Here is a 27664-nt window from a genome sequence, read left to right as displayed (position 1 = left end):
AACAGTAGGAAGACTTGTCACTGTCCGTGTTAACGATGGTCATCCGGCCAAGGTCAGTCTTCCCCACTGTGAAGTCACTCTTTCCCACGTGCATATCGTACATCTTCTTGAGCAGGAATACGCTGGCTGAGCCCACATTTTAGGAAAGGGGAGTTAGCACAGCTCCCTGATGGACAGCTGTCTCCATCTATTATTTGGAATTCTGATAGGAGAGGTCTATTCAATCCCTCTGGTAGAAAACCTATGTAATCTGTTAATAAAAATGCAACTGAGGGGCGCCTGGGTGGCTCAGTCTGTTAAGTGTTTGCCTTCAGCTCAGGTTATGATCCCGGGGTCCTGGGATTGAGCCCAATGTCGGGCTGTCTGCTCAGTGGGGAGCCCGCTTCCCCCTCTCTCTCTCTGCCTGCTGCTCCCTCTGCTTGTGCTCTCTTTCTCTCTGTTAAATAAAATCTTGAAAAAAATGCAAACTGAGTAAAAGATCACACTGGCTTTATTGAAGGATTCATTAATCAGATAGTAACCCATGTAGCAAATAGAAAGGAGCTCTTTTGAACTGCAGGGATGGGAAAGTTTTTAAAGGCAGAGAGACAATTGAAAGAAGGAACTCACAAAAGATGTGTTGTTTTAGGAAATGTTGCTCTCCTAACGGGGCCAGAAGGGGCCAGTCAGTACACTTTCCAGGTTAACTGGTTAAATGTTACGTGGGGCATGTGTGTGAAATCACAGTTTGGTTGGGTATTAAGTCTTGGTTTGCAGGCCTGGGTTTCTTAACATAAGTGACTCCATTTTGGGCCTGTGGCTTCCTTTTAAACGACTCTTTCCTTTGTACCCACCTGGGTAGTCATTTTAGGCTGTTGCTTGGTGTTCGGCTGCTGGCTCATTCCTGCTTTGGTGTTTGAGAACACCTGTTTTCCACTGACATCATTTCATCTCTGTGGGGTTTTTCTTGGTACCTCCTTACTTTCTTTTACTCCAAGATTATCCTGGCTGCTCTACTTACTGTCTCAGTCATGGTCAGCAATTTCTTCAAAGAACCCTGACTCCTTTTATTAGAGAATGGTATTAAAGTCTCACCGTGGGAACTGAATGTGCTCAGCGGACAGTGCAAGGCAATACATGCAAATATTCCAACCTATGGAAACCCACCTAATTAAAGATTTCCACTTGGAATGGTCTGTAGCCATACTAAGTTCAGATGAGTTGATGCTGATGTCTCCAGCCTGGTCCATCACCACAGGGTTGTTGCGACCTTCTCCCTCTGCGGTTCTGTAACTTTGTACTCTAGCAGTGGCAAACTAGCTCCTGTCACTGCCATTAATTTATTAATGTATTTAATTCCTTGCTCCATTCCAGATTGTGGGTGTGGTGTTTTCAGAGCTGTTAGCCACCACCCTGATAGGAAAGAACTTTAACAAATAGAGTCCACTGGGAACGTACATTTTTTCTTCAATTTACGGATTCATTTCCAGAGTTACTAGGTCAGCACATCTTGCCACCCATGTGACAGGAGGACTTTTTTTTTATGCACTTATAATACAGTCAGATTATTTGTCACACTCTGTATTCCTTTGAAAGGGAGAAAGAAATTTGCCTTGATCAAAAGTTTTTGGGGCGCCTGGGTGGCTCAGTGGGTTAAAGCCTCTGCCTTGGGTTCAGGTCATGATCCCGAGGTTCTGGGATCAGCCCCGCATTGGGCTCTCTGCTCAGCTGGGAGCCTGCTTCCTCCTCTCTCTCTGCCTGCTTGTGATCTCTGTCTGTCAAATAAATAAATAAAATCTTTTTAAAAAAGTTCTTGCAGCTGGACTAAGGACTAGATTGATATGAAACAGATTAACAGCAGAAGGGGGAAAAAAGTATAATTACATATGCACAAAGGCCCAATAAAGAAATTGAGACCCAAAGAAATGACAAAGACAGGGAATTTTTTTGTTGTGGTTTTTGTTTTTGTTTTGATTTTGTTTTGTTTTTGTTTTTGTTTTGATTTTGTTTTGTTTTTGTTTTTGTTTTGTTTTGTTTTTTGTTTTTGTTTTGGTTTTTATTTGTTTGGTTGTTTTACTTTCTGGATAAAGAGAAGTAAAATTGTGAGGAATTCAGAGCAGAAAGGAAACAACCTTAGGAGTTTCAATTATAAGGAGTTCTAAACTGAATTTGGGCTGGGGTAGTAAATTAGTAAAAACTAACAAGGGTCATTTATAAAATCTTCTAAATTTGGGGCTCTAAATTTCTCATCTCTGGAGATGTCAAAAGTCTCTTTACCTCTAGGTACAGGGACATCTTCACACGGAGATAGATTTCCTGCTTCCTGAGGACAGAGGAGGGTCTGAGTGTCCTCCTTGCAGAGACTCTTAAGTAACTTTTATTTAAAATCATCAATGTGACAAAGTGGCACATTGTGTGCTTCCTGGCCTTGGTCCCGAGGCCATCCTGTGAGACTCGCCCATCCTAAACTCTTAATTTTAGTAGATTATGATTTACTCTTTGGGATGTGAAGATGTTTGGGTTTTGACAAATGCAGAGTGACAGGTACCCAGCACGATAATATCATGGGGAATACTTCAAACCTGCACCCCCTCATCCTTTTGTCATCTCTGTAGTTTTGCGTTTTCCAGAATGACCTATAAATGGAGTCTTCAGAATGGATTCTTCCATTTAACAAAATACATGTAAGATTCATCCATGTCTTTGTATGGGGTTCATTCCTTTTTACTGTTGAATAGATTAACAGGAGGAAAACAAAAAGAGGTTTAGTAGCATGCATATGTCCTGTTTACACGGGAGATATGCTGGAAAATGGAGTAATTCCTCAAAGTGGCCCAGCCCTCACCTTAAATGCCATCTTCAGCTAAAGACAAAAAGATTTTCAGTGGTGAGAAGGCCAGTTAGAGGATGTTATCAGGTGAGCACAGTGTGCAAGGAAATGGTTGTTACACAGGTTTAAGTCAGTGCCTTCTCTTTTGGTAAGAGTTTCTTGAGATTTAGTCATTCTGTTCCTGACACAGAGGGAGACGGGCTTACAAATGGAGCTTTCCTTTACAAGTGTACACTTCACTCAACAAATGGCAACATCTGCTCCGTTTTCAGATTCTCTCATGTCTGCTATTTCTTAAAATTGATCAGACTCGAATAATCCTTGCACCAAAGAGGCATAATTGGGATGCCATGTTCTGCTTGCTTCACCTGAATGCCATCCAGTTTACTTCAGGATTCATTCATGGAAAGACATCCAGATTTCTTTATGTGTTCAGCCATTATGAATAGAGCTGCTGTGCTTAACTCCATGCTAATTTTTGTTTGGGTTGTCTCAATACTAGAAGTGCGATTTTTAGTTAGTAAGGTAAGACTTACTTAGCTTTTTAAAAAAAAAACTCTGTCACACTGGTTTCCTCTGTTGCCTCAGGGAATATTTCTCCCAGTTGGAAGGAGCATTCCTCACCTTCCAACAATTGGTATTCTTGTTTTTTTTTTTTTTTTATAATTTAGCGGTAACAGGTGTGTAGCACTATCTCACTGTTGTTTAAATTTGTTATGTCCCAAGGATAGATGATGTTGAGCTTGTATTTGTGTGCTTATTTTGTATTTGTATGTCTTCTTGGTCAAGGCATCTGTTCAGATACGTATCAATGATCAATTAGGTTATTTCCTTTTTGTTGAGTTCTGAGAGTTTTTGTATCTTTTGATTACAAATGCTTTGCCAGATATGTGTTTTGTGATAATTTTATCTCCGTGTGTGGATTGTGTCTTAGTTTTCTGAGCAAGCAACTTCACAGAGAAGTTTTCATTTTAGGAAGTTCATGTTATCAATTTTCTTCTCTTGTGGATTAGCCTTTGGTCTTGTGTGTTAAAAGTCTTCACCAAACCCAAGGTCATGTAGATTTTCCTTTATGTTTTCTTTTAGATATTTTGATAGACTTGCATTTTTTTTTAATTTTTAATTTTTTTTTAATTTTTAAATTTATCTACAATTCGGAATGAATTTTGGTAGGTTATAAAGTTGGTATCTGCATTTCATTTAATTCCACAGAACTTCCAATTAATTTTTCCTATTTCTGGAGATGTCAGGGGATATCGGGCTGGATATCAGTTTGAATTTCCAAAATTCAATGGCTTCAGCTGGACCAGGGAGAGGGTACAGTGTCTCCACTGAACTGAGCGCACCTCATCATGCACTGCCCCTACCGCCCGCAGGGGGCGCTCGAGCCCAGCTCCGGGATCGGTCAGGGGCCTGCACTTCCCTTCAGCCAGGAGCAGGACCTCTTCCGGACCCTCTGTGGGAGCTTCTGGAGGATGTGGGGCCACATCCACACAGACAGGAGCCCGGCCTCCTCAGGACTCGCAGGGGGAGGAGAAGGTGAGAAGCAACCTGAGCGACGTGTGATCACAGGATCCCACTGAGGACAGTGCGCTGTGTAGATGGTGGAGTTTCCATGGTTTTGTGTGTGGTGACGAGGCGTCCACGGCGGTGCTGTGTGGGGGCCTGTCAGGTCTCTGCTCTCTGGGTTCGGATGCTCCCCGCATCCTGCATCCGTGTTTGTGCGCCCCAGGATTCTGTTCCTGGGGCTTCTCAGACCGTCTGCAGTCAGGGAGCTGCCGCCCACCTTGGGGCTCGTGCTCCCCCAGCCTAAGCCCTGCGGCGTCCTTCCCGCGTCCACACCCGCTCCAGGGTTGGTCTGGAGTCTGGGAGTCCAGGAGCAACAGAGTAGCACGGACTCTGTAGATGACTGTAGGGAGAGTAGGTACTTTCCCAGTGTCAGTTCTTCCCTGAGCACAGTGTCTTCCCGTCTCTGCGTGTCTCCCTCCATGTCTGTCATCAGTGTCTCACGGCTGTCAGAGGGACAGGTCTGTCACCTGCTCAGTAGGTCATGGACAAGGTGAGGGAAGTTGGGAGGGGTGCTTGGAAGGAAAGTCCCCTAAAGAAAGGCAGGGGTTCCGGGTGATGGAGGATTCTCACCGGCTAAGCTGCGGGGATGGTGAATTTCTTGTAGGAGATGAACCTCCAGCTTCCCTGTGGGACCTGGAACAGATGAGTCTCTTCTGTCGAGGATTGCAGTGTGGGGTCTCTAATGCGCACTGAGCACGAGGCACCCCCTTCCAGCCTCCCTTTCTGGCATTCCCAGTCCACTTTTACTGAGGCTTCCCTTCTTGCTTTGCAGAGTTCTAACCAGGTTGTGGGGGAGCGTTGTGGAAAACTAGAACTCTAAATCCCATGGCTCCTACTGCACCCGAGACAGGCGGCCTGAGTTTAATCCTCCCACAAGTCTCTTGCTAACATAGGGCCTCCTCCAAAGAGCGAGTGGCCTCTCCATGGTGGAAGACCTGGATCTGGGAGGGCTTGACCTCCATCCTGAAGTCTGATGTGCTCTCTGGTTCTGTGACATGGTGCTAACATGGACATTTGGAAGAGTCATTTAGTCTGCGGTGATTTCAGATCTGCAGTAACTTGTCACAGCAGAACAAATATGTTTTATCTTCACACTCAGACTCCCCAGCTGTCGTTTCTTTATCACGTTTGCCACTTCACATGGGCTACTTGGGTGCATTTTACCCCAAACAGGGACACTGTCTCATGGAACCACTGTGTAACCCCAAGTGAGGAAATCTCATGGAACCACTGTGTAACCCCAAGTGAGGAAATCATGACGGTTCCCACTTGTGAACCCAGACCACAGGCCCACTTCAGCTGTCACCACCTGCCCGATGGTCTGAAATGTCTTCTCCATTCGGATCCAGTTTTCTTCTTCTGGAATTTCTCCCAGGACTTTCCCTTATTTGGGTAACCTTGATGGATTTAAGGAACACAGACTGCTCCAATCTGAGTGGTATTTCTATATGGCTTATGTCACTGGGGCTGTTTTCAGTGTCTGTCCACGTTGTGACACACATCAGTCCCTCACTCACTTTTTCACGGTGACTAAACATAAGAACTTTGACCCCTTAAAACATCACAGGTACACAGTTCTCTGGCCTTAGCTAAGTTCCTACGGTTGTACACCATTCTCCAGAACTTTCTCATTCTCCCGGAGGGAGTCTGCATGCATGAAACACCAACTCCCCATTGTCCTTTCCCCTTGGCCCCTGCAGCCACATCCAGCTTTGTGTCCCAGACTCATCCAAGTGGAATCAAACAGTATCTTTCCTTCCATGACTGGCTAATTTCACTTAGAATAATGACTTCCAGGTTCAACCCATGTTGTAGCCTGTCAGAACTCCCTTCATTTTTAAGACTGAATCGTGTTCCATGGTGTATAAACCACATTTTTCTCATCCATTCATCTGTCAGTGGACACTTGGGTGACTTCCACCTTTTGGCTGTTGTGAGAAATGCTCTGAATAAGGGTACTTCTACTTTCAGTTTTTGGGGACATATAGGCTGCAGTGGAATTCTGTGTTTGATATTTTGAGGAGCCACCATAGTTTTTCCCACAAATGTGGCATTTTATTTTATTGCTTCATAGTGATGAAGTCTTGGATATAAATGAGGTTTGGTGGGGTAAGGTCCAGACTTGAAGACCAAGAAAGAATTCTTGAGACATCTTTGGTGCAAAATGATGGTTCGTTAAAGCCCGGGGACAGGACCCGTGGGCAGGACCCGTGGGCAAAAAGAGCTGCTGCCCCAGGGCTGTGAGGAGTGGTCCACTATATACTTGCAAGTTGGAAGGGGGTTAGGGATAGGGAAAGTCTCTAAGGAATTTTGGAAGAAAGGTTTCCAGGACCTTGAGGAGCTAAGCTAATGTTGGGGAAAAGTTATTCATTACTGGTAATAAAACCTTTGTCCTGAGACCCTTTAGATGTATATCAGTGGGCCATATGCTTGTACAAATATTTCCTTCCATTCTGAGGGCTGTCTGTTCACTTTCTGGATAGTATCTTCTGATGTACAAAGATGATTTTTTTTTTTTTTTACGTTACTTTTGCTTTAAGAGTGAGTGAGAGGGAGTGTGCAAGAGGTCAGGGGTAGAAGGAGAAGGAAAGAGAATCTTAAGCAGGACTAAGCCAAAATTAAGAGTCAGATGCTTAACCAACTGAGCCACCCAGGCACCCAGGAATGATTTTTAATTTTGAGGATATTATTTTGTCTATTTCCCTTCTTATGCTTTGGTGTCATATCTAAAAGCATTGTTAAATCCAAGGTTATGAAGATCTATTCCCATTTACTTATTCTAGAGTTTATAACTTTACCTGTTATATTTAAGCCTTTAATTTATTCTGAGTTAATGTTTATTTGTGGTGTGAAGTAAAGGTCCAGTTTCATTCCTCTGTACCCTTTGTCTAGCACCCTTTGTTGAAAAGACCATTCTGTCCTACCGCTGTGATGTTGTCCATCCTTTTCAAAATTAAGAGGACCATAGATGAGGGGGTTTATTTCTGGGCTCTCAGTTAAATCCCACTGATGTGTGTGTGTGTGTGTGTGTGTTTAAGATTTTATTTATTTATTTGACAGACAGAGATAACAAGTATGCAGAGAGGCAGGCAGAGAGAGAGGAAGGGAAGCAGGCTCCCTGTTCAGCAGAGAGCCTGATTCGGGGCTCCATCCCAGGACCCTGAGATCTATGACCTGAGCCGAAGGCAGAGGCTTAACCCATTGAGCTCCCAGGTGCCCCAGTCCGACTGATTTGTATGCATACTTTAAAATTTTATTTTATTTTATTTATTTATTTTAGTTTTTTTTTGAAATTTAAATTCCATTAATTAACATATAATGTATTATTTGTTTCAGGGTGTGCACATACCTTTATGACAGTATCACAGTGTTTTATATACTGTTGCTTTGTATTAAGATTTGGACTTTGGAAGTATGACCTTTCACCTTTAATCTTCTTTTTCAAGATGATTTTGGCTACGTTGTGGTCCCTTAAAATTCCATATGACTGTTAGGATTAGCTTGTGCATTTCTTCCCGAAGGCCTCTGTGAAATTCCTTGGGGATACATTGAATTTCCATATTGCATTTGTACTGTTGCCATCTTATCAGTAGTACATCTTTTCATCACCATGGGGTGTTCTCAGATTTATTTAGGTTTCCCTTACTTTCTTTCAGCAATGTTTTGCAATTTTCAATGTACAAGACTTGCACCTTGATTACATCTATTCCTAAGTATTTGGTCAGTATTGATATTCCCTAAAATGGAATTATTTTCCTAAATTCCTTTTTGGATGATTCATTGCTAGTGTATACAAATAAGAGAGATTTTTGTGTATTGATATTTTGTTCTGTAACTTTGCGGAATTAAGGAACTGGCTGTAATCATTGAAGAGACTTTCTTTTTTCCATTGGATATTCTTTCCTGCTTTGTCTAAGATTAGTTGACCATGAAGTTGTGGTCCATTTCTGGGTTCTCTATTCTTTTTTTTTTTCTTTTTTAAAGATTTTATTTATTTATTTGACAGACAGAGATCACAAGGAGGCAGAGAGGCAGGCAGAGGTGGGGGGGCGGGAGCAGGATCCCCACTGAGCAGAGAGCCCAAGGCTGGGATCATGACCTGAGCTGAAGGCAGAGGCTTTAACCCACTGAGCCACCCAGGCACCCCTGGGTTCTCTATTCTGTTCCACTGATCTATGCGTCTGTTTTTGTGCCAGCACCCTACTGTCTTGATGATCACTGCTTTGTAATACAACTTATGGTCACCTGCCTTGGTTTTAAATGGCTATTTCTGTGCTGGCGCTTGTGAAATGTGAGCACTCAGTCTGGATGCACATCCCATTGGGATTCCTCGGTGCCCACCAGTGGGTCTGTGCTTGTGCCCTCATCTGCCTGCACAGCATCTTTAGCAAGCATTCACTGAGTGCCAACTGTGAGCTCCAACAAGGCACAGAGCATGAGAGTGAGAATTAAGATACAGGATCCCTGTCCTCCTGGGACTTGTAATGGCCCCATCCTCCTGACTCACCCCATCCTCCTGACTCACTTCTTTCCTATTGTGGTGTAACTGACATACAATTGATACTGTTAAGCACATTTCAGGGTCCAATTCAGTGACAATAAATACACTCACTGTTCTGCACCTGCCACCTCCTTCCATCACTGCCACTTCTTCATCATCTCAAGCTGAACCTCTACCCATGAGACCTGAATCCCCCATTCCCCCTCCCCAGCCTCAGCACCCAGCAGCTCCTTCCACCTCTATGAATTAGAGTACTCTCTGTCCCTCACTGGTGGGGTCCTCCAGTATCAGTCATTTAGGGACTGGCTTATTTCATGTAGCACAATGGGCCCAAGTTCTGTCCACATGAGCCTGGACCACATGAGCCACACTTTTCCCCCAAAGGAATGGCTCACCCCTCTCTTGTCTAAGTTGAGCTTAGACAACAGGTCCCTCTACTCCCCTCATTTTCCTCTTCAGCCTGAAGATGATCCCAACCAATCTGCAGCTTTGAAGACCAGTTCAGCCAGATGCAGGAACATACCCCAGGGGTCTCTGCCTCACCTGCCCTATCTGTCCTGTCCACAACAGGTACATGCACTCCGCCCCCACCAGCTGGCCACCTGCTCCTCTCACAGATGTCCCCATCTCAGGAGGGGAAACACCAAGTCCAGACACTTGGATTCCTCTGTGACTTGTTGCTTTCCACGAACTCTGCCAGTAGTGAGGTGGCAAAGGAAAATATTCGATGTCCAAACTATTTAAAGGCATACATGAGTCTCTGCTGCCTCGGACAATGGGTAAGAGTTGGGGCAAATAGAAACCTAGCAGAATCAGTGAGTAGATGGGGAGCTTTAGGGAAGAAAGGCCTAGAAACTCTGACCTATTCCTGAGCCCCTGGGACACTGCATGCATAGGCTGGGTGCCTACTCAGGGCCAACCTGAGAAAGCCCTAGGCTCTGCCCTCTGGTGATTGTCAGACTCAGCAGGTAGGAAGTGAAGGCCTAGGCAGAGTGCTAAGAGGCTGGTGCTGAAGGTGCTGAAGGTGCTGGTGCTGAAGGTGCATCCCAATACTCACACACTCAGAGCCCTCCTCCCCATCTGCAAAGACTGGAAGTTGTTTTTTTGTTTGTTTTCTTTTGTTTTGTTTTTCAGAAGAAGGGAATCTTCCAGATGTTTAAGGAAATCTCGCCCAATTGACAGTTGACCACTACATTCACAGTTGATCACTACATTCACTTCTGTGGCCGCATACAACAAGGGATACAGATTTGGAAAAATCAATTCAGAAATGTCCCTAAACCAACAGCAGAACTGCAGTGAAAGGAGCAACAGCAGTGGACTCTGGGCAGGGGGATAACTGGTATTTGACTTGCTACATTGCACTATTCACAGTGCCCCAGATCCAAAGGCAGAGAGATAAGTGGTGGTGACACAGGATAGGAATCTATTTCAGTGCAGCCAACACCAAAAGGCAGAGGACTGGCATGGTCTCCTGGGCTTTTATATGAGGAAAATCTAGGGCAAATGTTGGTGGGCAGGTGCAGGGGGTCAGTAAAGTTCGAGTCAACCATTGTCTTGGGGTCCATCATGCAGGGTCTTGCTTGTGTTGGGAGTGGTTATTCTTTTTTTTTTAAGATTTTTACTTATTTATTCAACAGAGATAAATCACAAGTAGTCAGAGAGGCAGGCAGAGAGAGAGGGGGAAGCAGGCTTCCCGCTGTGCAGAGAGCCCAATGTGGGGCTCGATCTCAGGACCCTGAGATCATGACCTGAGCTGAAGGCAGAGGCTAAACTCACTGAGCCACCCAGGCTCCCGTAGGCAGTGGTTATTGCTTGAGGGGTCGTTTTGGTGCCCACCGAGTCTTTGACTTGAGTTAACAAATGAGCCGGAAGGAGGGACGTAGTCAGGAAGTACAGATAAAAGTCAGAGTGAAGGTAGGTAAAGGCCTCTTTCACTCTGAGAGTAGGGGAGCTCCAAGCCTCTGCTACACACCTTGCCCTGCTCATCACTTCTGGCTGCCTGGTCCTGAGTTCTGTCCTTTTAATGAACTGGTCATCTAGTAAGTAACATGTTTCTCTGAGTTCCATGCCCCTCAAGCAGACTATTCGAACTTGAGGAGGAGGTTGTGGGGCCCTCCAATATCTGTAGCCATAGCTTGGAAACGGGTGACCTCTCTGCCCAGTCACTGGCTGACCACTAAGTTAACAGCATGGGGGTTTAGTGGCCACACAGCACAGAAAACAGATTGGACAATATTTGTTCAGAAAAGTCACTAAGCCAATAGCAGCAACCATAATGAGCAGCAATAATGAAGCCTAGGGTGGGGAAGGTCTGATATTCAGGATGCTTCCATGATAATATTCATCATCACACCCTGAACTTGTCAGTGGGACCAAGTCCCCCGGCTACAGGTCAGGTAACTTCCTACCTGTTCCACCTGCCTCTCCCTGGCTCCCCCATCCATGCACAGCCCTGTGCTACTTCCCAGCAGAGGGCAGCTTTAACCAAGTTCAGGAAGATGGGATGGGTTTTCCTGACTCCACCTGCCACCCCCCCACACACACACCTAGGGCTGCAAGAGAGGAAAGTTTTCTTCAACTCCTCTTAAGATCCCTGGCTGGGTCTGGAAATTGACAAAGATAGAGGAACAGGAGAAAAGCTGGCAAAGTGTATTGATTTTTCTGGTGGGAGCCTCACGAGAACATTGAGACCAGCAGAGGCGATTGGGGCAGACAGTTCTATGTTTTAAGCAGAGAAGCAACCAATGTGTGAAGAATTGAGAGACAAAGGGATTTGAGCTAGGGCTGGTAAATGGTAAAAAAGTAACTAGGAAGACAAAGGTTAGTTTAACCAGTTTTGTTCCTACAGCCTTTGTGGCCCTAAATTCCTTGACTCTGGTGATCAGCACGTCCTTCCTGTGGTCTGGGGAAAGATAGTGCCACATGGGAGTATTTTGACCTGCTTCAGGGAAGAAAGGCTGATGGCTGGGAATCAGAGGGACCTTCCTGCTTCTGCTCTATGCAAAATTCTTTCAGTTTCTTTCTTTTTTTTTTTTTTTTAATTCTTTCAGTTTCTATATTTAATTTGCCAAGGTGCCAAATTTGAGGGAGTGTGTCCTAATGCTCACTGGCCTGGTGCTGTACTCCCTCTCTTCCTAGTATCCAGGACACTGAATGTGCTGCTGTGGAGACCGCCCAGCCCTTCGGCAGCCCCTTGTCCAGGAAGGCTCCTGCCTCTATGGAAGGGTTGCCTAGGACTTCCCACATGGGGGCCCTGTTGCTAAGGGTGTCCGTCCCTCCTTGGCGAGATTGGGTGAGAGTGTGCAGATTTCACTTCGAGAAACTAACTTCATTTCCTGCAAATGTCTATCCAGTAGTGGGATCATACAGGAGTTCTATTTTTAGTATTTGGAGGAAATGCCATACTTTTCCCAGCATGGGAAGATTAATTCTGGATGATTTTACCTATAAACCAGAGACTTTTTAAGAAACTCTCCAGCAGAGATCATGAGGACAACATTTTCAAGGCCTTGCACAGTATACTAACCATAGGAACAAACAGGTAACTCAGAAACTATTGAAATGAAGAACTGGTTCTCCGTCCATTTCTGGCTAGTGTGCTGGTCTGTGGCTCGATCCCACCTCAGGCAGCTGGAGGGTTGACCTTCTAGGTCAGCTGCCACGAAGATGGCTCCTGTTTCCAGAAATTCTTTGGGATATGGCTGGGTTTCCCCACCTGTGCACAGATCGAGTTGGCGATCTCCGACAGTGGAGCTGTGGGTCCTCCAGGCTTGGTCCCTCCATCCTCCAGTGGAGCCATCACACTGAGAGTTTAGGGGGATGGCAGCTGCCTCAGGCAAAACCCGAGTTTCCCACTATCCCTACCTGACCTTCAGATGCTTTTCAGTTACTCCTGAGCCTCTGGTATCTTCCTGGGACCCTGACCTGACTAATTTCGGACAGCTCATCCACCTGGATCGCTGTTTTAAGGCACATCATCTGGGCTGTCTGAGGACCCAAGACCTCAGGGTCTGTGGCCTGGAGGGCTTCTGAGCAGTGCTGATGGGATGAGAGTGTTGCAAAGCACAGAGGCAGGTTTCCAGAAAGCTGTCTGGGGTCTCGGGCATTCTGTTTTTGAATCAAAATCTGAGAACCTTAAAAGCCAGCAGTGTTACAGTGTGGGCCAGAAAAATCACATGTCTCTGTGAGCCCTACACCACCTAAACTATTGGCCATTTCTTGCACTTGAGCCGAGTACAAAGGATCAGGAGTCAGAGCTAGAGGGGAGATCCTGGGCCAGACTTTGTGGTTGGGGACACAGGCCATCCAGACAAGCTTGTGCTGAACCTGACAGGGAGACCTGTGTGGAGACCCCAGCTGCAGACACTGCTATCTGCTGATGCCCCCCTCAGTCCGCCCCAGGGCACCTGCTGCTGGGGGAGTGCCTCTCTTCCTGAGGGATCTCTCCTGAATCAGCCATGCCTCTGCCCTGCCAGTCACTGCCACCCTGGAGGCTGGGAGGGTGGATACCCTGACGACCTCCAACCCTGGGAAAAGATCTTTTGTGGGTGGGATGTGGTCTCCCAGAAGGCCTGAGCACCAGGCCCCCACAGTGATCTCTCTCATCCTGCAGGATCACTGTGCCACATCCTCCCTCTGGCTCCCCGGGCCCAACTCCTCCTCTGCTCTGGGACCACTCCCAGCCCAGGCTCCACATTCTAGGACTGGGAGCAGGTCATCTGGACCTTCCAGACTCTCACTTCCATGCCCGTGACATGGGCACAGGCTGGCCTCACAGACTTGTCAGAGGAGACCCAGTGCAGGGAGATGCCGGCCACATCAAGGGAAATGCCAGGTGACCCCAGAGGGAGCGTAGAGGTCTTGAACAATACATAGGGCTCATGGAACCCAGTGTGGGATGTGGACACCTAGCAAAGGGCATGAGGAATCCTGGCAAGGGTGGTCCTGGTTGGGGGAGGGGAGACTACAGTAGGGTCACAGAAAAGGCAGGAGACAAGGAAGATGACAGGACATAGCTTCTCAAAGAGGTTGATGGAAGAGTCAGAGGATCATAGATACGCTTCAGAAAACTCGGAGGCCCTGGAGATGTTGGCTGAAATGCTGTCATTGGGTCAGAAAAGTTGTGTTAGAAACCCCCAGTAGACAGTGGATGATTTACTCTTTGTAGCTTGTAGGAATCAGGGCCTATGGGCCATTAGCACTCACATTGCATGAAGTCTAGGATGTATTTACTTTTCATCATTTTTCAGGACTAGATTTTTCTGGAGGCAGTGCTAAGCATGGGTCTCTCCATTCTTTTCTTTGTGTAACCAGCCTCTGTTTTCGGGAGCAGATTCCTGGTGCTCATCACCACTGCTAGCCCCTCTGTCACCTCCCACAGTGGACATGACCACGTGGGTTGGGGGTGCTCACTGATGAAGCCCCTGTGCTCAGTACAGAGCAGGGACCCCAGATCTTCTGCTGAGGAGGACATGAGGGAGGGAGAGAGTGGAGGGAGGGAGAGAGTGGAGGGAGGGAGGGAAAAGAGGGAAGAAAGGAAAGAAGGGAGGGAGGGGAAGGAGGAAGGGGGGGATGGGGGAGGCAGGGCGGGAGAAAGGGAGAGGAGGATGGCAGGGTGGGAGTGAGGGAGGTGGATGGGAGGGAAGGCAGGAGGATGGGAGAGGGAGACAGGAGAGGAGGAAAGACCGATGAGGGGGCAGGAGGAGAGGAAGGGAGGGAAAGGAGGGAGGAAGGCTGGGAGGGAGGCGAGGAGGAGGATGGAGTGGGGGAAGGGGGAGGGGAAGGATAGAGGGGGTGATGAATGAGAAAGTGAATAAATGAGGTAGGGAAGGAGGGAGTGAAAGAGCAGAAGTCTGGTCCATACATCGGGAGTCATTTGGGGTGTGGTCTGAGGGCGTCAGAGCCTGGGCCCTGGATGGTGGCTCAGGGCACATCCATCTGTCCTTCCAGTGTTGACCTTCCTTTTCCTTGGACCTACTGTCACCCTGGATCCTCTCCACCTCCTCAAACAATTCTGAATATGCCCAGGAGCAGAGTGGCAGGAGGGGGAGGGGGTCTCAGGAGGGGCTTCCCAGATCCTGTGCCCAGATGACACTGGGGCAACAGCTGCAGGACGTTCTATCATGAGGACTGGGACTGTGGATCCCATCCATCTCCTTGGGCTTTAGTGGTGTTCCATTCCCTCCTCTCTCCACCATCGCTGTGCCAAACACTCCAGACGATACATCTGTGAAAAACCATGCCAGAGTTTCTGGGGCTGAGTCTGAGGCTGAGCATCACACAGCCTCAAATGGGTGCACCCTTTGGCCTGGGATAGGTGCTACTCACTGTTCTCCCAGATAGGGGTACCCATCACCCTTCTCTCCAGGGGACATGCATTGGACCTCCATGTCCTCATGTTCCAACCAGGGCTGCTGGTCCCCAGACCAGACACCTGCCAGTCTGAGGGTGACCAGCTCTACCTACATAGTGTTCCCTTTGCCAGAGTCCTTCCCCGGGAGCTTCCGCATCTCTGACACATACTCCCCATGTGCCTCTCCTACCCCTTGGACTTGCATGCATTTGGTCTGTCCCTGTGAGACCCAGTGACTTGGAGCCTGGTTTGGAGCAGAGTCAGGTGAAACTTTTCTCTGGCCTTTAGTTGTGAGTGATGCTTTTGCCCTCTGTGGTGTGTCTTCCAGCTTTCTGCATTTCCCTGATTTCTGTGTGACCCCTTGTCCTGTCTGGGGTCAGGCTGTGGTGTCCTAGCAGGAACAGGGGTCTCAACCCCAAGACTGTGCCCCTAATGCCTAAAGGGACCTCTATGATTACATCTCATCTCTAATCCATCAGGGGTCTCAATATCATGTAAGGGAAATTCTATGTCAAATAAACAGAAAAAAACGAATCCCTTTGAAAATAGGTGGGCAGACACAAAGGCACATATTGTGTGATTCCAGATACAGAAACATCCAGAACAGGTAAAGGAACAGAGAGAGAGCAGCTTAAGGGTTGTGAGAGGCTAGGCTGGAGGCGAAATGCACAGGGAGGGCTTTGGGTTCAGGGTCTCCTTTGGGGAAGGAAGATGTCCTGCAGCGATATTCTGTGGTGTGGTGGCACAGCGTTGGGAATGTGCTTAGCGCTTGTGACATGCTCAAGTGAAAGCAAGTAATTTTATTTAAAACAAATAATAAACAGTACACAGAACATGGAAAGATAAAATAACAGTTACCATGTACCGGAGAGAAAGAATATACAAGTAGGGGATGAAACATTCCTATGGGCCGTTGGGTTCGGGGGGATAGAACAAGGGACAGTTGTACAAGGAGCAGGGCTGTGGGCTCTTAATGTGGCTCTGGGAGCCCCACAGGAGTAGGGGCAGGGGTTGGAATAGGGACAGGGACAGGAGCAGGGGCAGGGGCAGGGGCAGGCACCAGCTCCTCTGGGACAGCATCAGGCTCTCCTTGGACAGGTGCCTGATACCCTGCTGGCTTCTGGTCTCCTGCTGAGGTCTCTCCAAGCACCATCCCCCTGTCTGGAGCTGTGGGTGAAGTTGAGGCCAGCTCTGGCTCATCAGAGCTAGACCCAGGTAACCAGGCACCCACAGTCCAAAGACAGCCCCCTGCCCAGCTCATTTCGTTGGAGATCCTGGAATGAAGAACATGTTTGCGTTCCTTTGCAGAGACAGAGCTCAGCCCAGGGCCTCCCAGATAAGCTACAGCCAGGAAGGAACCCCCACCGGGATATCTCCCCAACTGCAGTCCACCCACTGGGTGTTCTGAGCACAGTCCTTGCTCCTGGCCACAAACCAGCCTCTGGGGTCTCCTGCCTGTGGAGTCCACTACTGACCCATCCCCAGACACCCACATACACCCAGCCCCAGCCTTCTTACCCTCAGACTTGGCCTCCATGGGCTCCAGGTCCTGGACCACAGTCTGGTGTGGTACCACCAGGGACAGTGGCCTGGGCAATGTCAGAAGCCTTCACAGGCAGTTCCCAGTCCCTGCTCCTGGAGAGCCCTTATGGTCACTCCCTGTGTCAGGGAGATGGAGCAGGTATCCACCAGCCTCCTTCCTGTTTCATCATCCCTGATGTTCTGCAAAGACAGAGAATGGTAGCCGACCCACATGCATCACAGCCCTGCCCGGCCATCCTCACTGTCCTTCTGCCCAGTCCCCCTTCTGCTCCCAGATCAGACACAGACCTGTGCATGCACAGCCCCACACCTGGGACAGGGACCCATACCTGCAGGACATAGGATAAACCCTGGGGTGGAACTCACAGCCCCCTACACCCTGTCCCACCCAGCAGCCTTGACCTGGGGTGTGAACATGACCTGCCCACCAGGCATCTGACCCTTAGTCCACCTGCTCGTGTATGGGGTGGGCGCACCCCATGTGAGCCTTCTTTACAAACACTCACACACACAAGGAGGGCACCTGGGGCTGCATAGTCAGATCAGAACATATGGAGCTGGGGGCTGTTTTGGGGACTCATCGTGTCACCTTTCTGTACTTCCAACCAAATGACCAGAGATGACCTGATATGACATCCCTGTGAGGGAACGTGCTTGCAGGGTGCACTTTCCTCTGCCTGCAGCCTCCACACTTTGGGATGCAATACGCAAACGTGTTCTTTTGAGGATCTCTAATGAAATGAGCTGGGCAGGGGGCTGTCTCTGGAATGTGGGTGCCTGGTTACCTGGGTTCCAAATTCTGTTGGGCTCTGCTGTCAGGACATGAGGTCACTACTTCCTGGGGTCCACTTACCTGACTGCTTCCTCACACCAGAACCGCCTGAGGGTCTCCCTCCCCCAGGTTCTCGATGCTCACCCTCTACCCTATGCCCCATCCATATAGTGACACACACAGCCTACCCACAACCCCCACGAGGCCTGAGTGCAGACGGTGTCCCCGCTGTGAGAACACAAAGCTGGGTTCAGACCAGGTTTCTGCTCATGCCCAGAACTGTGACCATGGACAGACCCTGTGCTTCTCAGGGTCTCCCCAGGCTCCCATCTGTACAGTTGGGTCTTCTGGCTTCTACTTCTAGGAATGCCATCAGGGGTGGACCTCTACATATGTTCCTGCTATCACAGGAGGCTGGGACACACATGTGGCAATGCAAGGATGAGTGGGGTACTGGACGGGGCACAGAACACAGCTCAGAGGGGCCTGGATCTGCTCTGGGGTCTGGGCAAAGCCACCCGCCTCCTGCCTGTCTCCCAGCCCCCATGGGAAGGTTGCAGTGAACTGATTTCGACCTTGTCCTCTGGCAACACAGACTTCCAGGGGCTCCCAGGTTCCAGGGCCTTGTCTGTACCCATGTGCTGGGCAGTCCCCACAGTGGTTCCTGGCATTCCTGAATCCTAGTCACACATCCCTGTGGAATTCTCTCCCCTCCAGGGTGGACGGCATGTGTGACTGACTGCACTCTAAGGAATAGAATGGACCATGGTGATGGGATGTTGTTTCCAACCTGATGGTAGAAAGTCTGTGACTTCTCCTGGTTCCCTCTCTGTGTTTATTCTCTGTCTCTGCCTTCTCTGTGTGTCTCTGTGTCTCTCCCAGGAGTAGGACCTGAGGGCTCTGAGGGCGATGTGAGAAACCTCAGAGACCTACCTTCTCCCCATTTCCCTCTCCTGTCCGGGTTCTTGGTTCCTTCCTAAGGCCTCCTCACACTGACCAGAGCACTGACTCTGGAACCTCTTCCCAATGGGGACCCTGAAGACCAGTGGCCCAGTGTTCTGCCATATTCTGCAAACATGGGTCCTCAGTCCCCCAAACCCCAAGGCTGTCCTCTACTCAGAAGGACCTCAAGGGAGTACAAATCATTTTCTCAGGACTGGGAGCACAGTGGGTCAGGGATGAAGATCCAAGGCCAACAGACTTTTCTACAGGCATGTGGGACCCTGGGACACCCCACTTCTATAGCCCAATTGACAGAAGAGTAAGCTGAGGCCTTTTGTGCCGTAGCTCCCTCTGGACTTGGGGGGGGGGTGGATATCTCTTCCTAATCCCAAGTAGCCCAGGATGGTGATGGACACCAGACTCCAGACCCTGTCCTCTCCCAGTGCTCTGGCAACCCCCCTGAGCCCCTTGGGGACCCCCTGACCATCGGCCTGGCCTGTCTCCCCTCCCCATGCTATGGATCTGGGTTCTTGCCAGGGGTCCTGATACCCCTCCTTTGTTGCCCAGCTTCCTCTGACCTCTTTCTTCTTTCCCACCTTGCTCCCAGTGTGTCCACTATGAGACCATAGTGTGGCTCCTGCTAGCTCAGATGTGTCCCTCTCTCTTGTAGCTACAGCCTGTCCTACCAGCTGCACTCCCCTTCCAAGTTGGACAGCAACACCCTCAGGGCCAAGAAGAACAGTCCATTATCCAGCTCGGAGGCCAGTGTGTGGCTGGACAGGCAGGAGAGGGCTCGCTCTGGGCTCAGGGTGTTTCTGGCTGGGCTCACAGGGGCTCAGGAGGGTTGACTTTCCAGTCCCTCTGCCGACCAGTCCTGTGACTGGAGCCACTTGCCTCCCCTCTCTGGGCCTTGTTCTCCACCTCTGTGCAATGCAGTGATGCTGAATGATCGCTCCCATGGCAGGAGCATGTGGGGTTCTGGTGATTGACCTAAGCTGGGAGAGCCTGGACTGCAGAGTGCAATGGGGGATGGTAGAGTGTCACCAGTGATCACCCCTACCCCCAAAAGCCATCCAGCCCTTTCATGCAGCTGCCAGGCCCCTGGGAGACCACACTTCTGACACCAGGTCCCTGTGTATGGGTCTTCCTCAGCAGTGGGACAGGGTAGGGTTCCTGGGACATGGACCAGCTGATCCCTCTGAGAGCATAAGAACAAAGAAGAATTTCCTGGGGGTCCCCCAAGGCTACGTAAGAGGGGAGGTGGCTGCCCCCAAACAGAACATTGAAATTCTGCTTCTGTTCGAACCTGAGCATTGGGCTTTGGGTTTTGTTGTTGTTTTGTTTTGCTGGGTCAATGAGACACAAACTCTCTCCATGACTCCTCCTCGAATGAAGAGCTCTTGCAGGGCCTGCCCCTCCCTGGTTCCTGAAGGAGACCTGTCCTCAAAGACAAGATCATTTCAGGTCATGATCCTGGGCCAGGATGGAAGACAACCCCTCATGGCTCCTGATTCTGGAGCTGAGAGGGCCTTTCTCAAGCACAGCAATGCCCACTGAATGTGGGGACTTCAGAAAGAACACATGCCTGGCCCAGGTCCTCCCCAGGAGGGTGGCTGCCTTCCCCAATGCCGGAGGAAGAGGGGCATCCTCTGCTTCTCTGCAGAGGGGTCCTCTGACCCATAAGCAGGCACTGGAAGGTTTCTAGTCTGCCTCTGGGAGTGCACCAGCACTGAGTGGGCCAATCACTGTCCACACACAAACACGGACAATATGCTAAGAAAGTGCCAGAAGTGGTCCTCTGCAAAAGGCCTGCAGCCATGCTGGCAGCTTTAGTGCCCTCCAGCAGGCCCCTTTTCCCTGGATGAGAATCTTCCTGGAGTCTGTCCTCAGAGCTCCCTTCCTGCTGGTGTCAGGACCAAGGGTGGGACTGTGGTGTGGCTTAGCCTCCTTTCTTCTGCACACATCACTGCTCCCCAAGAAGCAGGGGCTGCTGCTCCCACATGCCCCATACAAAGCTGGTTGAAGGCACTCATGCCCTCCAAGGCCCAGCCACTCTGGCTCTGTCACATACATGGTAGCCACAGCTGCCTCTCTGGACCATGAGTCCCAGGAGAGCTCTCCTTTCCCAGGATCAGGGTTCATATTCCTGAATAGAGAAGGAAGTCCCATCTGTCCTCTGCTAGAGAAGGTGAATTTCTGGGCCGGGTGGCCCTCAGGTGCCTGAGGACATGGGAGTTTCCTGGAGAGAAGTGTGATGGGCACTCCTGTCTGAGAGAACAGTGAGAAGCACCCATCCCAGGCTGCAGGGGCATCCATCACCTAGCAGTGCTCATACTCAGACTCACCCCAGGAAACGCTGGCAGGATTTTTCATAGATGCATTTTCAGGAGTATTCAGCACAGCGGTGGTGGAGAGAGCAGAGAATGCACCAATACTAATGCCCAAGGAGATGGATGGTGGTTCAGTTGGTTAACCGGTGACTTTTGATTTTGGCTCAGAATGTGATCTCATGGTGTGGGATCGAGCTCCATATAGAGTCTGTGTTCAATGCAGTGCGGGCTCACAATTCTCTCTTTCCCCTCCTGCCTCTCCCACCACTCTCATGCCATGTGCTCTCTCCTCTAAAATAAATTAATAAAATCTTTATAAAAATGGAATCATACACAATGTACTTTTAAAAATTGTAAAATATCGCAACATTGACTTTGCCATTTTCAACATTTTCAGTATAAAGTCCAGTAGTGTTAAGTGTATTTGCACTGCTGTGAAACATATCTTGAGAATATTTCATCATGCAAATCTGAAATTCTGTATGCATTATTACATGTTTTTCATGTTGAAAGCATATTAATTAATTCATTCATTTATTTTATTATGTTCAGTTAGCCATCATACATTACAACATTAGTTTTTGATGTAGTGTTCAATGATTCATTAGTTGTTTGTAACACCAAGTGCTCATCACAACATGTTGTGCCCAAGTTTTCGTGTCTGAGAGACCACCAAGGAGTCAACACCAATGCAATCATATGAGGGTTTATTCAACAAGCTTAAGCTTGGGCCCAAGCATACCCAACAAAGAGGAATAGGGCCTTGGACCCTGAACCGGATTACAATCAGAGTTTGGTTTTTTTTTTTAAGTTTTTTTTTTTTTAATTTGACAGACAGAGATCACAAGTAGGCAGAGAGGCAGGCAGAGAGAGAGGAGGAAGCAGGCTCCCCGTGGAGCTGAGAGCCCAATGTGGGGCTCGATCCCAGGACCATGACCCAAGCCGAAGGCAGAGGCCTTAACCCACTGAGCCACCCAGGCGCCCCTACAATTAAAGTTTTTAAAGACAGAGTAGGAATGGACTCGGCAATAGGTAATTGGGCCATGACTGCTGGCTCGGCAGTAGGTGATTGGGCCACGACTGCTGGCCCTATGTTCCTGTTTTTCCTGACATGATTTATTATAATGTTAAGCTATTCTATTCCTGATTGGTCTTTGGTATGCCGTGTTGTTTTTGAAACCTTTAGTCAGCCTTCCTTGAACCCGGGGTAAATGAGTTGGGTAGGGGATGTTAAGAAGGGCTGTCATGGTAAAGAAGACTGTCAGGATGTTGGAGGCCTGGCATTTGTCAAGCCAAGGCTGTTTTTCCCTCTAATGAGGCACTGACATGAAGACAATTGGAAGTTTTCTGGTGGAATGACACATATCAAACATCCTTGTCAGTGAGTTTTAGGTTTAGAAGAAATTTAACTTTATTTACATTTCCTTCTGCCTCAGTCTCCTTCAGTTTTATGGAGGGGAGGGTGACATTAGGACTTATGGAACTGAATTATTTGTCTCTGGAAGTTGGGCTATTGATAAGATAGCTTCTTTGTCATAAATTACTAGGACATTTGTAGATGGGGGGAGACTCCTATCTCGCAGGATTGTGATCTCTGCAAGTTAACTATTTGTTTTTCTTTTAGGGCTGAGGGACGTGTGTCTGAGGAATGTCACACCTATTACCGAGGGGAGGGGGTGGAGGTGGGGTTAAGGTGCCAGCTTTTGCTTTGTCCTCAGTCAGCCTTCTGCTCCCTCATCATTTCCCCCTGAACAATTTTGACCCTTAAATCTTTAAGGTAGTTGAAGGTGGAAGGTCTCATCTTCTGTAACTTCTTCCTGCTGAACAGGGGCATAGAGTTGTCCCTACCTACTAGGGTCAACACTGGTCAGTTGGGGAATGTGTAGGGGAGTTATGAAAAACCGAGGCAGCTGAGTCCAGGGGATACTGCTCAGGGATCTTCCCAAGTGGAAAGGATCACCTGTGGATGTTATGACAGTGAAGGTGTTGAAGTCAGGTGAGGAGACATGGGAGAAAAATAGCAAAACATGATTAGTATAACAAAAAGAAAATGAATGTCAAATAAGTTTTTTTGCTACTTGACAAAAAACCCTTTTCCAATCCAGGAGTTTAAATCAATCATTAAAGGAGAGAGGGACTGTTTAAAGTGCTAACTTAAGTAGGTCAGAACCGAAGAAATATTTTGTGATAATCTGGAACATCAAGATGGCTGCACTTATGTCACTGCTAAACTCGAGGTGGGTACAGCCTTGTTTTTCTTGGCCTCCACCATGTGCCCTCCTTAATACCCATCACCCTGTTACCCTGTCCCCCTCCCTTCTGTAATCCTCAGTTTGTTTCCCAGAGTCCAGAGTCTCTCATGGTTTTTCTCCCTCTCTGATTTCTTCCCATTCAGTTTTCCCTCCCTTCCCCTACGGTCCTCCACACTTTTCCTTACATTCCACATATGAGTGAAACCATATGCTGATTGTTCTTCTCCACCTGACTTATTTCATTCAGCATAATCCCCTCCAGTTCCATCCATATCGATACAAATGGTAGGTATTCATCCTTCCTAATGGCTGAGGAATATTCCTTTGTATATATAAACCACATCTTTATCCATTCATGTGTTGAAGGCCATTTCAGTTCCTTCCACAGTTTAGCTATTGTGGACATTGCTACTATGAACATTGGGGTACAGGTACCCCTTCTTTACACTATGTCTATATCTTTGGGGTTAAAAACCCAGTAGTGAAATTGTGGGGTGGTGGGTAGTTCTATTTTTTTAAGGTTTTTTAAAAATTCATTTATTTGACAGACAGAGACCACAAGTAGGCAGAGAGGCAGGCAGAGAGCCTGATGTGGGGCTCAATCCCAGGACCCTGGAATCATGACCTGAGCCGAAGGCAGGGGCTTTAACCCACTGAGCCACTCAGGTGCCCCTGGGTATTTCTATTTTTAACATGTTGAGGAACCTCCACACTCTTTTTCAGAGTGGTTGCACCAGCTTGCTTTCCCACCAATAGTGTAGGAGGGTTCTCCTTTCTCTCCATCCTCGCCAACATCTGTCATTTCCTGACGTGTTAATTTTAGCCATTCTAACTAGTGTAAGGTGGTATCTCATTGTGGTTTTGATTTGTATTTCACTGATGGCTAGTGATGTTGAACATTTTGCCATGTGTCTGTGAGCCATTTGCATGTCTTTGGAGATATGTCTGTTCATGTCTTCTGCCCATTTCTTGATTGGATTATTTGTTTTTTGGGTGTTGAGTTTGAGAAATTCTTCATAGATCTTGGATACCAGCCCTTTATATGAAATGCCGTTTCCAAGCATCTTCTCCCATTCCATGGGCTGTCTCTTTGTTTTGTTGCCTGTTTCCTTTGATGTAAAGGTTTTATCTTGATGAAGTCCCAATAGTTCATTTTTGCTTTTGTTTCCTTTGCCTTTAGTGATGTGTCTAGGAAGAAATTGCTGTGGCTAAAGTCGAAGAGGTGACTGCCTATGTTCTCCTCTAGGATTTTGATGATTCCTGTCTAATACTGAGGTCTCTCATCCCTTTTGAGTTTATCTTTGTGTGTGGTATAAGTGAATAGTTGAGTTTCAATCTTCTGCATGTGGCTGTCCAATTTTCCCAGCATCACTAATTGGAGATACTGTCTTTTTTCCATTGGATATTCATTCCTGCTTTGTCAAAGATGAGTTGACCATAGAGTTGAGGGTCATTTCTGGAGTCTCTATTCTGTTCCATTGATCTATGTGTCTGTTTTTGTGTGAATATCCTGCTGTCACAGTTTTGTAATATAGCTTGAAGTCAGGCATTGTGATGACCCCAGCTTTGGTTTTATTTTTCAACATGTCCCGGGCTTTGTGGGGTCTTTTTTGGTTCCATACACTGGGATTGTTTGTTCCAGCTCAATGAAAAGTGCCAATTGTATTTTAATAGGAGTGGAGTTGAAAGTGTAGATTTCTCTGGGAAGCGTAGACATTTTAACCATGTTTATTCTTCTGATCCATGAGCATGGAATTGTTTCCCAACTTTTTGTGTCTTCGTCCATTTCTTTCATAAGTGTTCTGTCGTTTCTAGAGTATAGATCCTTTATCTCTTTGGTTAGTTTTATTCCAAGGTATCTTACTATTTTTGGTGCTACTGTAAATGGAATTGATTCCCTAATTTTTTTTTCTACAGTTACTTTGTTAGTGTATAGAGAACCAACTGATTTCTGTGCATTGATTTTGTATCCTGCCACATGACTGAATTACTGTATGAGTCTAGTAATTTGGAAGTGGATTCTTTTGGGTTTTCCACATAAAGTATCATATCATCTATGAGGAGAGAGTTTGACTTCTTTGCCAATTTGAATGCCTTTTATTTATTTTTGTAGTCTGATTGCTGAGGTCAGGACTTCTAGTCCTATGCTGAACAATAATGGTGAAAGTGGGCATCCTGTTGTGTTCCTGACCTTAAGGAAAAAGCCTTACCTTTTCCCCACTGAGAATGGTATTCTCTGTGGGCTGTTCATAGATGGTTTTTATGAAACTGGGGAAGGTACCCTCTATCCCTACACTTCAAAGAGTTTTCATCAGGAAAGTGTGCTGTATTTTGTCAACTGCTTTTTCTGCATTAATTGAGATGATCCTATGGCTCTTGTCCTTTTGTTTATTAATGTGCTCTATCATGTTGATGATTTACAAATGTGGAACCACACACATGCATCCCAGGAATAAATTCTAACTGGTCATGATGGATAATCCTTTTAATGTACTGTTGGATCCTATTGGCTAGGATCTTGTCAAGTATTTTGGCATCCATGTTCATCAGGGATATTGGTCTGCAATTCTCCTTTTTGATGGGGTCTTTGCCTGGTTTTTGGATCAAGGTAATGCTGACCTCATAGAACGTGTTTGGAAGTTTTTCCTTCTATTTCTATTTTTTGAAACAGCTTCAGAAGAATGGGTATTATTTCTTCTTTGAATGACAGCCTTGCTGGATATGGTATCCTTGGCTGCATGTTCTTCTCATTTAGTATCCTGAATATGTCTTGTTGCCCTTTCTGGCTTTCCAGGTCTCTGTGGACAGATCCGACATTATTCTGACATTCCTTCCTCAATACATAAGAAATCTCTTCCCCCTGGATGCTTTCTGGATTGCTTTCTTGCTTCTAATATTTACAAGATTTCCATTTTGAATTCTAATAGTGTATTTATAGACTATTTTGTATTTTTTATGTACACCCTCATATTATCTGTGAATGGTCACAATTATCCCCTCAATTCTTATTCTTTTTATTTCTCTTACCTTCTAACACTTGATAGATTCCCCAATGCAATGTTGACTAGAATAGCATTGTTTGAAGATTTTAATATATCTTTCTCAATATCTGATAGAAAAAGCAGATGAAACATTGGTCACAAATGTGACCAAATTGACATATATGGAACATTACCCATTAAGTACAGAATACATTGTTTTCAAGGGGTCCTAAGATATTTACCCAAGTTGATGAGTAAATGTTGGACCATGAAGCAAGTCTACACATTTTAAAGCCTGTAATTAACTAGATTATATTCTTAGACCACAGGGGAATTGAACCATAGTCATAATGAAAAGAAAACCGGGAAGTCCCTCAATGTTTGAAAATTAAATGTAACTTTGCTACATATCCTAGGGGTCAGAGAGGGAATCACAAGGGAAATCCTCAGCCTTTCCTATATCAGAGCTCGCAGACAATGGGACTCTACCTGTTATGAGCAGTGTAATTAGCATCGTAATTAGCCGTGTAATTAGCTAGTTGAGCTTTAAGTCAGAGTTCTGCCTGCCCCAGCCACAGGCAGCCTTGGCCTGTGGTCCCCCACAGATGTCCTTTTTGGTGGCCCTGAGCTAAGAGGGACAACATCAGCATATGGAAATGGGAAGCTCCCCACTCCTAGTGATGATGGTGCCCCCCACCCAAGCTGCCCTTTCTGGTGGCCCTGAGCTAAGAGGGACAACATGGCCATGTGGAAATGGGAAGCTGCACAGCCCTAGTGATGATGGTGCTATTGTATTGTCCTCATCAGTCCAACAGCATGTTTTCTGAGTGATATATGACACGATAGTAGGTTCTTGACCTTCCTTAAGGGTTGAAAATCGTCTTGGGATTCATCTATTAGAAATACATATTCAACATGCATTCTTTCTTCTGGAAAAGAAATAGACCCAAATACTAATCATGGCTTCCTGAGCACCTGTCTTGAGAACCAGCACACAAGCTCTGTGTGGAATTCTCCCTCTCAATCGTCCAGACTATGATGTAGATGTTATCAGTCACATTTTCTAGATGGTTAGACAGGGGCTCAGAGATTATTCGAGTCGCAGAGGATTTTAGTGTCAGAAACCTAAGTGAGACCCCTAAACTGACTCCAAATCCCTTGTTATTCCATACATGGTACTATTCCCCTCTTATTGCTGGTCTTCTCAATCTGGAAACATCTCAAGTCTCAGGATTTTCTTGTTGTGTGTTCAACTGGAATAAATTCAGCTGGCCTTTTTACCTCTGCCCACCATGATCATTAAGAGTGAAGGAACTTTGAGTAAGATATTCAAAGATCCCGAGGAATACAGACATTATAGTATTTTTCTGATATTAAAGTTACTGAAAGAACTATCTTTTTAAAATTGATTCAGGCTCTGGTATGTTCAGAGTGTGCTGTAACACAAGTCTGAAATAGTATTTTAAAACACTCAGCTCAGCCTCTTCTACAAAGTAAGACAATGCTTCTAAACAGTGCTAAACTATTCCCTTACCCACAATGACTTACTTTGCAACCATTGTAACGCTTATGTGGTATGACTATGACTTACATTAGTCAAAATTTTCAGGG

This window comes from Mustela lutreola, chromosome 4 (genome assembly GCF_030435805.1).
Source record: "Mustela lutreola isolate mMusLut2 chromosome 4, mMusLut2.pri, whole genome shotgun sequence".
NCBI classification, from domain to species: domain Eukaryota; kingdom Metazoa; phylum Chordata; class Mammalia; order Carnivora; family Mustelidae; genus Mustela; species Mustela lutreola.
This window is presented reverse-complemented; position numbering follows the sequence as displayed.